We start from the raw sequence: 13941 nt of genomic DNA, 5'->3' as shown, positions 1-13941 counted from the left end.
CCACCTGCCCCACACTGCCAGGTGCTGAGCCGAGTGATGGAATCTTCACAGCACCCCTCTGAGGTAGATGTAACTGGGCCATTTGATAGGTGAAGAGACTGAGGTATGAAGAGAGTTGCCCAAGGTTATACAATGTGCAAGTAACGGGCCCAGGATTCATGGCCAGTGTCCAAATCTGTGTGCTTCTCGCTGGGGTGCTCCTCGCCTGGGTGCCAGGTGTTGCCACTCTAGGCAGTGGGAAGTGGGTAGGGGACTGAAAAAGTACAGAAGGGGACACTGAATCTAATCCTTGTGCTCAGGCGGAGGGGCCACTGTGACCCTGCTGCCAGCACCCGCCCAGTACCTTTCTCTGCTTGCTTGGTTCTTCCTGGGACCTCACTGAGCGTACAATTTGGCCTCCTGCTTTCCTCACTTAACACTTTCCAGTGTTCTTAAAAACTTCCTTTTCAAAAGAGCAGTTACTCTTCAATTCCAGAACAGCCAAGCAAGGCTATGGCAGGGGCCTCAAACTTGACCATTTCCCCCTGGTGCCGACAGCGATATGCACACAGCAAGAGGATTTAACAGCCTGATTCAGCACGGTGGGAAGGAGTAAATTGCTTGTGCCTGGGAAATACATTACCTCAATCTCACAAATGGTTTTTGAAAATCATTAGGCCACAGAAATGTCATTCTGCAGGCCCGGCTTCTGCCACCTCCCCGACCCGCCCAGTGGTGCCCCACGGCGCTGCATTGGTGTAGACAAACTCAGAGCACTCGCACCTGGGGTGGTAGCAGGCTGAGCCCCTCGGCCCAGATCACCCCCAAATCCCTCCTGAAAGACAAGGAGATGGTTCTGATCTGCTCAATTCACAGACAGTAAAAGAGCTGCTGACACTTGACAAGGAACAAGTCCCATCTCCCCCCGGAAAGCTCGCATGCCCACCATGCCCACCGGCAGCAGAAGTTCCTGCTCTGCGGCCGGCACTGCTGTTAACTCCCCAGAAATTATCTTTGTGATATCTCCAGGCTGGTGCCCAAAAATAAAATCATAGTACATTTATGCGTCTCAAGTTCATTTCTCAGAAACAACCCCTAAGTCTAATGGCTTCTGAAGGGGCCAGCTAAGGACTAACTAACCAGTTTCCAGTAGCTTTCGGTCAACTCAAACCTCCTCAGCGCCCAAGCTCACGCCCAGGCCTGGGGTTCTTGGGGGTTGAATATTCATTATTCCCTAACAAACTGTGCCTGGAATGCATTCGGTGGTATTATAAATGGTGTCCCCCAAATTTCTAATAGTCTTGAATTAGTCTGTATAATTACATTACTTCAATGAGCACAAAATTATGTTACCTATAAAAGTCTAACAAGTGATTCTAAAGGATTAAGAAAAGTTATATAATAGGATAATAAGTCCATAGCACTTAGGTCAATGATTTTTGTGGTCACACAGCCTGTAGTTTACAGAAGCTGCTTGGCTGGGAGTTTAACGGCCAGAAATCCCTTTACCTGAACCTGTGCTGACAGCAACAAGGACTCACACATCAGAGAACAGCAGTTCCCCCAAGAGCCAGGTGAGGTCAGCAATACCTGTAGTGATTACAGAACGCTCATTTGGCCATCAGTCAATCTGTCTCTCCTACACTCTTGATCACAAGCTTTCAGACATGGCACATGGCTTCCAACTTTTTTTTTGGAAGAGGAAAAGCAGGACAGCTGCTGCCTAGCTTTTGAGCTGTGCTTTGTTAAGTTAATTATTACCAGTACTGCGCTGTGCGTACCGTGTGCTGTGATTTATATATTTTTACTGATGTGATCATCAACGTCGGCAGTGTACCTGTTGTGGCTGCACATCACCTGTGAAGACCCCTGGGGACCCCAGGAGCAGGCGCACAGCGCCAGCCCGCTTCTGCTCTGGACTCTGATTGGGCCTCGGTCGATCCTTCCCACCCTGCCAGCCGGAAGGTGGGCCCAGGGCTGAAACACCAGGTGGTCACAGTGCTGGGGAAGCGCCAGACGTAGCAGTTAACTGAAGGCTTGGGGTCACCGTGGACTGAGCCTCCTTTTCCTTGGCCGACCTGAAGTCCTTGCCCCTAAGGCTGGCATCGCCCAGGCAGCCCCATCACCAAGTCAGAAGCCCAGGGTTCTAAACTCCAAGGCGTGGTAACAGCTCCCCAGCACCACCTCCGACACTCGGGTTAGGATGGAACAGAGTGTCTTTCTACACCAGCCCTTCTCCGCCCAGATGCTCCCAGACAGGCTCCGTGCCCACTTCTTCCCAGAGAGAAGTCAGAAGCCCAACAAGGCAACCCAAGGGCTTGAGAACGAAGGTGGAGGAAAGCTTCCTGTTAATCCAAAACTGAGAAGCCTGCCACCCAGCAGGCCTCCTTTCAGCTCTAGCGACCAGGAAGCTTCCGGCAGTTTCGGGGCCCAGGTCAGCCGGCTACAGCATGTGTTGCCGCCTCCACCCCCTCCCCCGAGCTACATGGCTTCCAGGCTTTCTTTTCATCTCTACAACAGTAAGCTTTAAAATCCTCTTGCTGTGCTGTAAGTTTTTATGATAAATTAGTCTAAAACCTCTTTTGGAAGTTGTCGTGGCATAAATTATGAATAAAGACCAACAAAGCGAAAGCTCTGAGGTACAATCTTATTACCACCTTGCAGGCGTTTGGTGTCATTTTTCTTGCAGTAAACATGTAAATCTGCTGTCCAAAACAATACAAGTTGCTTTATTCTATGTCTTATTTGCATGATTTTTAATGACAAACAATAATAAAGTGTAACTGAATCCTCTAATCCTAAACTCATCTAGACGTCGCTGCAGAGAACGCATTAATAATAAAATCCCAAGTTCACAGGGGAACTGTAGCGCGGGGCTCTGAGAGTCCCGGGGGTTGGGAACCGTGAGAGCAAGCAGGCAGCCTGGGGGACACCGGATGAAAGCAACAAGGACATCAAGGTCCGATTCCACAGGGCACTTCAGACACCCCGAATCCTAACCCCGCTGTGCCCCTTCTATTGACATGGCCTGAGCAGACGACCACGTCTCTGAGCTGCCATGTCCACAGCTAGAAAATGGGGCCAGGCCTACCGCTTCCCAGAGCTGCAGGAAGGCTCCGAGGGCATTACGGTAAAGTAGAAGGTACAAAGGAAGGCGCCACTAGCCGTCTGTTCTCTTTCCCGTCTTTTACCACCTGCTGCCGAAATGACCCTCTGTTGGAGCAAACGGGACTCGAGACCCTACAAAGTAAGGCCCTTCTTGAGTGCCTCCCTTCGGGATGCTGGCCGGGCCAGATGGCTCAGCTGCACAAGTGAAGGTACCAAGTGTCCACCCTCAGTTCGGTCCCAGAAGCCCAGTACCAAAGCCCCAGCCCAGGGCCAATGCACACATGACAGGGACATCCGAAGTCTGCACAGAAGGGTCCAAAGGTCTGGCGGACCCTGAGGCCAGTGTGAGGAGGACGATGCCCGGGCCACGTGTGTCCGTGGAAAGGCAGCTGCCCTGATGACTGCCATCTTGGCTTCAGCAGCTGCCCTGGCCTTGGCCTCAGCTGGAGATGAGACCCGTCCTAAGCCGGAGCAGACCTGGACCGGGCCCTGGACAGAGTGGAGCCCAGGAGTGCAGGCCTGACAGAGCCCCACACACCTGGGTTCCACCCTGAACCACAGGCTTCAGAGAGACATAGGTCCTGTGGTTCTCTGGGGCAGCTCTCCTGACCCACAACGAAACGGAACGGGCCGTGCTTGCCAGCGCGCCTCTCTGCATCCCCATGGCTACTTCCAAAGTAGAAAAACCACCAGCAGCCTCGGTGAAGCATCAGCCCCCTCCTGCCCAGCTTTCCTTTCATTTCCACGGGTTCAACCTCAGCATTCAGCCTGGCACGGGTGCGTGCTTCTCAGGCACACCCCACCAGGCTGTGCCTGTCTTCCTGTGGGCAGCTCCTTGTAGAACTGAGACCACTGCTCGGGCCTGAGGACCGAGTGGTGCTGTGGACAGGACAGGGGCTCGGCGGCCCGACCTGGTGTGCGGGCCTGACTCTCCCTCCGGGCACCCGGGAGGACTTCGCCCTGTCATTCCTCTCTTGGCCTCCAGATCTAATCTGCAGGACAGAGAAGCGTGACCCCCTCCTCAAGGTGGCTAGGAGGATAAACTGAGAATATGCTTTAAGAGCACCTTGCCCAGTGCCAGGCGTTAAACGACAGCGATTATTATTACCATGCTCCAATCACTCAACGCACATTCCTCATGCTTTCCAAATGCATTCATTTCACATCGGCCCGGAGCGCTCCCAATTAATGAAAGAACAAATTAAACTGTCATTACTTTGGTTTAATTCTGTAATTAAAGAACTTCAGGAAGCGACAGGCTCTAAATAATGCATGCTTTTGTCAAAAAAAATGTTCAGTTCTGGGCAAAGAGAAAAAAATTAAGGGGGGAAAACCTTTGGGGAAAAGGAGAGAGAAGAGATACGAGGTAGGAGCGATGATATTTATCCCCAAAGATCGGAGGGAACAATCAAGTGACAGCTGAAGGACTTAATTTGTTTTTGAATTAAGGCTTCAGCCATCGCCAAAAACAGGAAAACATACGGCCCCCAGCCCGAGCGCCCGCTCTGCATCTGCCGTAAACAGAAATGGTGTCGCGAGTAATTCAGTCGGTGGCTTTTCCAGTTGATGAGGCAAAGCACGGCAGTCATTTTGACATCTGCTTGTGTGTGACTCCCCTTTTTATGTCAGTTCAGGGGAAAACGAAATAAAGAAAGGAAAAGCATGCGGCACGTAAATTTTTTTAAATGTGTGCAGATCATGCAGCTGCCACATGTGACAAACCTAAAGAGGTTGCCCGTGCAGGGCTGGGGAGCGAGGGGTGGGCTCGGAATCAGACGGATGGGATTCAAACCCAGCTCCGCCTTGCCCTGCCCCACCCCTGCTCCTGGGCGAGCCAGAGGGCAGTGAGTGCCTGTGGGCTGGTGGCAGAGCACAAGGTCTGAATTAGGAACCAGCAGCCAGGCCTGCAACTTCAAATTAAATAACTTACCGAGATGTTTTCTTCTCGTTAGGCATTAATGTTTTCATAAATCTCATACACGGGGTAATTGCAGCGTCCTGATTCTCTGAATCACATAAAGAAATGGCTTTCAGACATGGCTCGCATTTACGCTTCTATTAGCTGCAGAACCCAAAGGATGAAATTAAATATAACTTTTTTCTTCCTGCAATATCGCCAAGTTCCTAGAACAGCTTGGAGGTTTCCCCGAAAAGGTTGGCAAATGTGCTTAGTACACAGAATAGCAGCTGCTTTACAAACTGCGTACTTTTATTAAATTACTGCCCCTGCAACATCCTGCCAGCCACAGGATTAAAAGGGAGAAGAGATTAAACTGATGGGGAAGGCTCCCAAGCAACAGGTCTAAGTCACAAGTGATAAATCTCGTTCTAAGTCTGTACTGTGGGGAGGAGGGGGGGAGTGGGGGAGGGCGACAGAGGGGGCTTTAGCTGGGGCTGTAGGGGAGCTAGTATATAAAACTTTAATGACACGCACCCACTATTTCAAGGCTGAAACAGCAATTATCCACACTGCTGGACATGTCATAATTTTATTTTCTTTCCTTCTTTCCCTGCCAGGTACCCACTAGGGTACTCTGGATCTGGTAGAATACCTGGGATGCAGTCGGTGCCTACTAAATACTGCTCAGTGACTGAGTGAACGTGTGTACCGCCCATCTGAGAGCGGGCCACAAAGCAGGTGCTCAGGAAACATACAAGTCATTGCTCCGTGATGGGCCACGTCCTAACCCCCTTGCTACACAGGCCCGCTCCTCTTCCAGGAGCCCCCCTGCACCCTCCCAGCCCCTGCACTGCCGCGTACAACCTTGGGCAGCTGCTTGACCCTCTTACGAGGAGGCTTCTCTGCTATAAAATGGGAATAAAAATACCTAACAGAGGGTCAGGGTGAGGACTCTGCATGGCCGCAAACCTCCCTCCTCCCCCGTTGGCGTGCCTGCAGGCCCTCTGCCAGGCTCGGGCTGGTTGGTCGGGAGCTTTACCCCCAGGGTCATTCCCTCCTCAGAGCAGCCCTGACGGATGGGAGATTACGACTGCTTCTACTTCACAGATGAGGAAACTGAGCACACAGAGCTTCCGTAACTTCGGCGGCAGGAGAGGAAGCAGCAGGCCCACGCTGCCCTCCACTGAGCCCCCAGCCCACGTGCAGGGACGCTCTTGCCAGCGGCCCTATGTGCCCTTCACCCTCCCCCCTCACGCCCCTCCACGTGCCCGCTCACCCCAGGTGCGGCTGCTTCCACCTCTGCCTGGAAAGCCCCAGAGGTGAGTCCTGCATGGTGAGGAGACGCTCTCCCTTTGAGACCCAAATCACCCCTGTGCCACTTTCCCCACTCCCCCGGCAATGAGGGCAGCCCTGGTTGTGGTCCCAACAGCTTGGGTCACGCAATTAGTGATGAACATTTATCCATCCCCGCTCTGTAGTGACACCTCCCTCGAGAGGAGGGCCCCCAACCCGCACCTCTGTACACCTCGGTACCCAGCACACAGTAGGAGCTCAGCTAACGCTTGATGCCTAAGTGGGTCAATGAACAGAGTGCCTTCTAAGTGTCCATCATGACGCTTGTACCAGAATGTTCTGAGAACCTAAGCCAGGAAGCAGAGCCTTGGCTCCCTGGCTTGGTTTCAAGACCAAATCAGGCAGATCTCTGTATGCCCTGTTTGATTAAAGCGATGAACAGGAAGTAAACACAAGGCTGTTTACTGGCTCCAACATAGAACCCTCGTTCAAAATGCCAGGGACTGGGCACTTTGACACAAAGTCAGCAGTGGCATCTTTAATCATTTCAGGGTTAATAAAAAATGTCAATTACATTTGCCATCATGGCTCTCCTGGGGGAACAACCCCAGCGCTGACAATCTCTGGCCAAACGACAGCTTGGTCTGTTTGTCACACATCCTTCCAGCTGCCTCGCTGGCAAATTAATCGAGTTGGTTACCTCCCCCTGGCCTGTCCCTTCGTAAATAATCAGTGGTAATATGGATCTTCCAAATAATCTGACCTGAGAATTGCTGCTCCGACTCTCCCTACATAAGAAAAGGGAACAAAAACAAGGAACGAGCCTCTCAATACCCCAGAAGGTAGAGGTCGCCGGGAAAGATGGGTGTCGCGCGGCCCCGGACACACGAGCTTCTTCCACCTCAGTGGACCGGGGCCTGTCTTTCTGTCCCACTGTCCCTCAGCGCCCAGTGCGGCCCCCGCAGAGCTAACACACCGCATCACACTAGCCGGCCTCCGTGCCCCCCAGAACCTTCCGAGGGGTCCCATCCTAGCCCCATTTTACAAGCGAGCAAATGGCAGCTGAGAACAGCTAAGCAGCGTGCGCAACAGGACCCAAACCCAGGTGTCTGGCACCAGCCCGCTGCCCGTGGCCAAGAGGCTACTGAGTGCGGCTGCCTGGCTGCATTCTGAGAGCAGCTACTTTGCAATTAAGGAATTCCTGCGCAACTTGCCAGGTACAAATGCAGCCAAGAGGAAAACACTCCCCTGGTATAACCGACCCTTAACCCACATGGCGGAATGAAGTCAGGGAGAAACGTTCCACCCCGGGACGACTCCAAATGCCCTGAAACCATTCAATGTGCCTCAATTAAGCATTCTATCTTTATCAGAGAATGACTTGAAAATGACTATTCAGGGGCTGTTACTCACATTTGTTTCTAAAGAATGAATCCTCTCCTTGACATAGATCTGGACACGGACCAAAAGTCGGGGTCCTTGTTTCCCCCCCGCGAACAGAAGTGGGGCTTGGACGAATCTCTCAGCCTCCCCTACAGCACAGAACACGCTGTGCTGGTTTCGTTCCCAACCACTGCAACATGCTTTACGAAGGAGAGGGATCTTTGTCACCAAAACCTCAAACATTCAAAGTCGCTTTCATTTTCAGAGAAAACATGGCGGGGTATGAAGAATATACAACTATTTCCAGGATCCATTTTAAAGCTTTTGCCATTCAAAGGGTTAAGCTGAGCGCGGCTCCTCAGAGACCACTGTTAATTTCTCCAACTCACTGTCATAGAAAAAGCACCGCCCCCGTACAGCAATCAGGGGCTGCCCGACTACCCTTCCAGAGGGTTCCATCTCCAGTGAGAAACCCAGATGACACTTTTTCGACAGCGCAACAGTCATTAGGTTTGCGAGTTAACTTTCACAAGACAGGCAGAGGCTCTTACTTTGATGGCTTCCCTGCATCTCAGCAATTTTATCACCTTCATAAACACTAATGGCTCTTGAATACCTGCTGTGGACGTGGCGTGCTGTGCCAGGCTGAACTGCATAATGCCACACAAAACGCTGTCGAATGAATCGCCCGTCTCCACTGGCAATCAGCTCCGTGATGCACAGGAGTGCGGGGGCTGAAGCAATGGCAGCTTCTCAGCCGCGGCAGCGAGCAGGTCTCTAAAGGGCAGGGCTCCTCACTGCAGGGCCCACCACGCGCCAGACACACGGCCAGGTGCCTCACACATACTCTCTGTAATCCCACCAACAACCCAGGATGTGTCATCGTGGCCATTCATTCACCGGTGGGAAAAGTGAGGGTCAGAGAGGACAGATGGCCCTGGCTGGGGCAGAGAGTTAGAAAGTGCCCAGGAAACTGAAGGCCAGCCCCGCCTCCATACCTCCCCTTGCCTCGGTTTACAGGAAGGTGCCCCAGTCACTAGTGCTAGGCCACTTTCACAGCAGGCGGTCAGCCACATGCTGGAGGAAATGCAGACACTCCTCCCCCCACCTCCCCCCAGGAGTTCTAGAAGGAACGCTGGCTTTGGAGCCAGAGGCTTCTGAGTTCAAATCCCAGCTCCGTCTCTCACCAGCTCTGTGACCTGGCGTGTCACCACACCATTCGGAGCCTTAGTTTCCTCAGATGTAAAGGAAAGGAAATGTAACAAACTTGAACTTCACAGGGTGGTTGAGAAGATTAAACCAGGTAACATATGCAAAGCCACTCAACCTGTCTCTTCTCTCTAATCAGCTCTGCCTGGAATCAGCAGGGGATGAAAGAGCAGACGCCTCAGCCCTAACTTCAGATGCCACCTCCCAGATTCGCCAGCCGGATGTGCATGAGCGCGGGGCAGAACCTCGCTGGGCCTCCGCTAGCTCGCCCCCCATTGCCACCGTACAGGCAGTGCACGGGTTAAGGAGACTGTGTCTAGCAGGGAGTGGGCGCTCAGTAAAAGCTCATTCAATTCAATTTAACTTAATGAAAAAACCCCACTCGTAGCCTCAAGAATGGCAGGAGCACAGAAGGCTAAAACTACAAACTCAAATCCATTTGAAGCCCATAAATTTTATATCCTGCCGATGAATGCATTTTCTTATTAAGCAACAATATTATAAACCTCTTCTGAATTCCTGGCAATGTTTAAGAGTCATATCTTCATCAGGCTAAAAGCGGTTGTCAAATCACAAAGAACTTGAGCGGTTCTAAAACAACTGATGAAAAGGAATAGCTGAAACCAAGTTTACTGAACAAATCAAATTATTTCACGGCTGCGCCTGTCTTTGCAAATCTTCTCCAAATTACACTTCATTATGAGACTCAGAAATTAGACACCAGTAACAAAATGAGAAAGCCAGAACACATAAATATTTACATAATCGTCAGAATAATATTCTTCTGTGCAAACCCTCCTACTACTTTGTTTATTCTTATTAACTCAAGTTTAGAAATGGGACAATTGTGTGAAACAGGGCCCTGGGGATTTCTCTCCCTGACTCAAACCATGTCGTTTTTTCTTTTGAGAAAAGTGTGGTGCGTTAGGAGAGGAGAGAGAGAGAAGGCGAGGAAAAGGGAAGGCAGCCGTTCCCTTCCAGCCCCTCCGGTCCTCAATCCCCAGTCATCGGCTGGGGCCTCTGAGCAGCTTAGCAGACATACACACTGACGCCAGCGTCTCTCTTGTCTCACTGAGGGAGAGTTAACGCGCCAGGGCTGTGGGTGAACACGCAGTGGGGGGAGTGTGCTAGTGGGGGACAGCAGATAATCGCATTGGGGTGGCACAGTAATAGTAATGACAATGATGACAGCAGCAACTAATGTCCGCGTGTCTGGGTGCTGGGCAGGACACACAGCATTCCAAGTCCCCACAGCCACTCTCTGCAAACGGGGACACACTGTCCCCACTTCGAGATAAGGGCACTGAGGTGCCGGAGCTCGGCACCCACCTGGTCCAAGGCCACACAGCTAGTGAGCGCCAGAGCGGGAGTACGAGCCCAGCTTTGGGTAGCTTTCCCTAGCGCACGAGCACCACGTACTGGGTGCCGACACCACCACAACAGCAAGGTTCGGCCCTCGACGAGCACCGGCTGGTACCTTGGAGGTGGGTCTTGCTGAAGCCAAGAAGAAAGTAGGGCTGAGGCTGGATGGCGGTAGAGATGGAGGGACCTGCTCTCTGTAGCTGGACACTGTCCCAGGAGCAAGGCCAACAAGTGGGCTCGTCCTGAACAGAAGTCCCCGGGACTGGGTTTCACCCCCTCGTTTCTTATCATCGTCTTCAGCATTCAAGCCTTCATTCATTCATTCATTCATTCAATGAGCAAGCACTGAGCCCCTGCTCCATGCCAAGCACTGGGGGGACCCAAAAGGCTGAGGCCCAGCCGCAGACCTAAAGGGCCTTCTGTGCTCCACCAGGCAAGACCCTAACTGTTGTGTCACGGTTTCCAAAACAGAAAGCCAGAACAGATGGTTCAGCCTATGGTGTGGCACAGGGACAACTGCAAGCAGGGCATCCTAGCAAACCGAGGCCCTGTGGGGTCAGCGTCCTGGCTTCCAGGGTGGGTGCACGCCCTCCACATCCCCAAGGACTCGGGGACAGAGACTCGGACTTTCTCTTCTATGTAGATGATGCCCGGGCAGGTGCTGTTAGGTGGAAATCAACCCCAGGAGCGACCCAATGACGTGGCAAAGTGAAACCCAGGCGCACGGGCAACCTACGTCCCCTTCTCCTCTCCCCAGCGCACAGAGGCCTCTTCGCCCTGAGACACGCGGCACCCATCGCAGAGCTGTCCAACAGGCCTGGAGGGGCGCTCAGGCCGCGAGGAAGTTAGGATAACGAAAGTATCTGACTACAAATCCATGGAGACACCATTAAGAGGCCATTAAAACACCATTAAAACATGGAAGCTCAATGCAAAACTATTCTATTGCAAATTATACTGCTGTAAAATAAACAAAGGAAATAGATTCCAAGAAACATTAAAGTAACGTTAAAGCAAACAACCCCTTTCTCAAGCTCAAGAGAATTCTAAGTAAAAAGCACGCAGTCTGTGGTGAAAAGCTGAGCCCAGACTTGGCAATCAGCCCTGCGTTCCCACCTGGCCTCAATCCCCAGCTAGCTGTGTGACCCTCCATAAGCATTTCACCTCCCTGAGCCTCAAGATCCCGTATGCAAAAAACGCTATGTTGATGGGAGGGTTAAATGAGATGAGTGGAGAGGGAGAAAGTTACGTGCTCAGACACTACACATCTCAAGCTCACGTGGCTGGTCAGTAGAAGGAAGAGTAGGGTGACGCCTGAGTCTGGGCTGGAAGCATCTACACTCATCTGAGAAGACTCGCCCTTGGGCTGGTGGTGCACAGCAGTCAACTGAGGCCCCGGGGAGATTAAAGATCTGTGCACGGTGAACTCCACCCGCAGCTGCGCTCTCCCTCCTCCAGGCCCCTCTTCAGCTGAAGGCTCGCAGGTGTCTCCTGCGCTGTCACTCGTTTCTCCCTGGAAGACGTGTCCAACCACCAAATCTCGCTTAGGCGCCTCTCCTAGGTGAGCCGCAGCACCGTGTTCTTCCCTGAGAGGCCTGGGAGTTCCCATCTGGACTGGGAGCCACTAGATGAGGTCTGGGCAATGCACTGCTCACCGCATTAACCCACCACCCAGCAGAGCTGAGTAAATGAATCAATGAGTGCCCAGCTCCTCACCCCGCTTGGCAGGGACAGGTCGGGTCACAAGAGTCACCTCTGGACCAAAGGCCCAGCCAGGCTCTTTCCACTCCAGGACAGCTGAGAGAACAACTCTTTCAGTAGCCTCCAAACTTTTTCGATCACTTATCACTAGCATTAAAAAAAAAATTTTTTTTTTGAGCACACAACCTCGAGTACAGAAATACTATTCTACCGACACATTAGATACATTATAAAACACGTACAGGGCTTGCCTGGTGGCGCAGTGGTTGAGAGTCCGCCTGCCGATGCAGGGGACACAGGTTCGTGCCCCGGTCCGGGAAGATCCCACATGCCACGGAGCGGCTGGGCCCATGAGCCATGGCTGCTGAGCCTGCACGTCCGGAGCCTGTGCTCCGCAACGGGAGAGGCCACGGCAGTGAGAGGCCCGCGTACCGCAAAAAAATAAAAAATAAAAAATAAAAAAATAAAACACGTACACACACAAACAGAAATTTCAGAATGATGATATGAAAAGTAGCTCTAAATGGAATGCACAACAATTTCTCCTGGGTTACCCTCCCTCCCCCAGGATCATGGCACCCAGGGATGTGAGCCTTGCTTTTAGGAGCACCCTCCGTTTGATCCCCGTCTCCTGACAGAGGATGGGCCACTAGGGCGTGTAATGTAGCCGTCGTGCATGAGCTCGATCTTCAGCACCACACAGACGGACCTCAAACCCCAGGATCCAGCTCAGTGTGCATAACATGGGGTCAATGCTACTACTCTTAGCCTCAGTTTCCTCCTCCAAGCACACTGCCACTCTTCCACCATCAGGTGGAAACGAGGTGACATCCAGGAAGGACTGTACTATTACCAGCACCTAGATACACGCAGTATAGTTCATTCTCATGTACCCAAATGATAGCCAAAAGGAAGGAGAATGCAATGGAATACTCTGCAGCTGTGACAAAGCTACCAGGGGAGCTCTAGGGACTGGTGTGGCCTGATTGGACACATTGTTAAGTGGGAGGGGAAAAAAAAAAGCAAAATGTGAAAGAGGATCTATAATATGCTAATATGTTTTCATGAAGAAAGAAGGAGAGGGACTTCCCTGCCGGTTCAGTGGTTGGGACTCCACACTCTCACTGCCGGGGGCTCCGGTTTAATCCCTGGTCGGGGAGCTAAGATCCCACAAGCCTCATGGCACAGTCACAAAAAAAAAAAAAAAGGAGAAGAAAGAAACTTCCCTGGTGGTCCAGTGGTTAAGACTTCACCTTCCAGTGCAGGGGGTGCGGGTTCTATCCCTGGTTGGGGAGCTAAGATCCCACATGCCTCGGGGCCAAAAAACCAAAACAGAAACAATACTGCAACAAATTCAATAAAGACTTTAAAAATGGTCCACATCAAAAAAAAAAAAAGAAAGAAAAAAAGAAAAAAGAAACTACCCATTTGAGCAAAAAGAAACATAGAAGGAAAAGCCAAAGACTAATGAGATTGGTTACCTACAGGGCAGGGCTGGGAAGTGGGCAGATGGGATAGAGAAAATGGTGTGGGGATGGGGGATACCTCTCTAAATAGAACTTTTTTTATAGATTTGACTTGCATATATATGTGAGTGGTTCACATGGAAGATGGAAGGAAGGAAGGAAAGGGGGAAGGGAGGGAGGCAGGAAGGAAGGGAGGGAAAAGGAAAAAATAGAACACAAAGAAAAACAAATGCACCAAATGGTATTTCAAACAAACGACAAAATCACACTGAAAGGGAAAGAGAAAAAGAACTTAGCCCAAGGAACATCTGAATACATTTGGACTATATACCCTCAGGCTAAAGGCATAAAAGAACTCTTAATAATGAATTCTAATTAGTAGGCTTTTTTACAGAGGTTAACAATTCTGAAATGGCTTTTTGACATTCTAGAATTGAGCAAGTATATAAATATGTTGTGAAAATGGGAGCTAAGTTTCACATTACTAGAGAAGGAAGTCACAAATATGGAAATGGAAAAGGGCGAAATGAACCCCACAAT

At 51.3% G+C, this 13941-nt stretch overlaps 1 protein-coding gene and 1 long non-coding RNA gene across 3 annotated transcripts in view; both read right to left on the bottom strand.

Moving 5' to 3' along the window:
• Positions 1-13941, bottom strand: part of WDR25 (WD repeat domain 25) — a 142190-nt gene that overhangs the window by 79800 nt on the left and 48449 nt on the right. The window lies entirely within an intron of this gene.
• The window catches only part of LOC125963626 (uncharacterized), a 40407-nt gene that overhangs the window by 15222 nt on the left and 11244 nt on the right, over positions 1-13941 (bottom strand). The window contains exon 2 of the long non-coding RNA XR_007475832.1: positions 5018-5093. This is a non-coding gene — a long non-coding RNA (uncharacterized LOC125963626). The remainder of the gene's footprint in view (positions 1-5017; positions 5094-13941) is intronic.

Source organism: Orcinus orca, chromosome 2, assembly GCF_937001465.1.
Source record: "Orcinus orca chromosome 2, mOrcOrc1.1, whole genome shotgun sequence".
Taxonomy (NCBI): Eukaryota; Metazoa; Chordata; class Mammalia; order Artiodactyla; family Delphinidae; genus Orcinus; species Orcinus orca.
The sequence above is the reverse complement of the archived record's forward strand: the minus strand, read 5'-3'. Positions and strand labels throughout refer to the sequence as shown.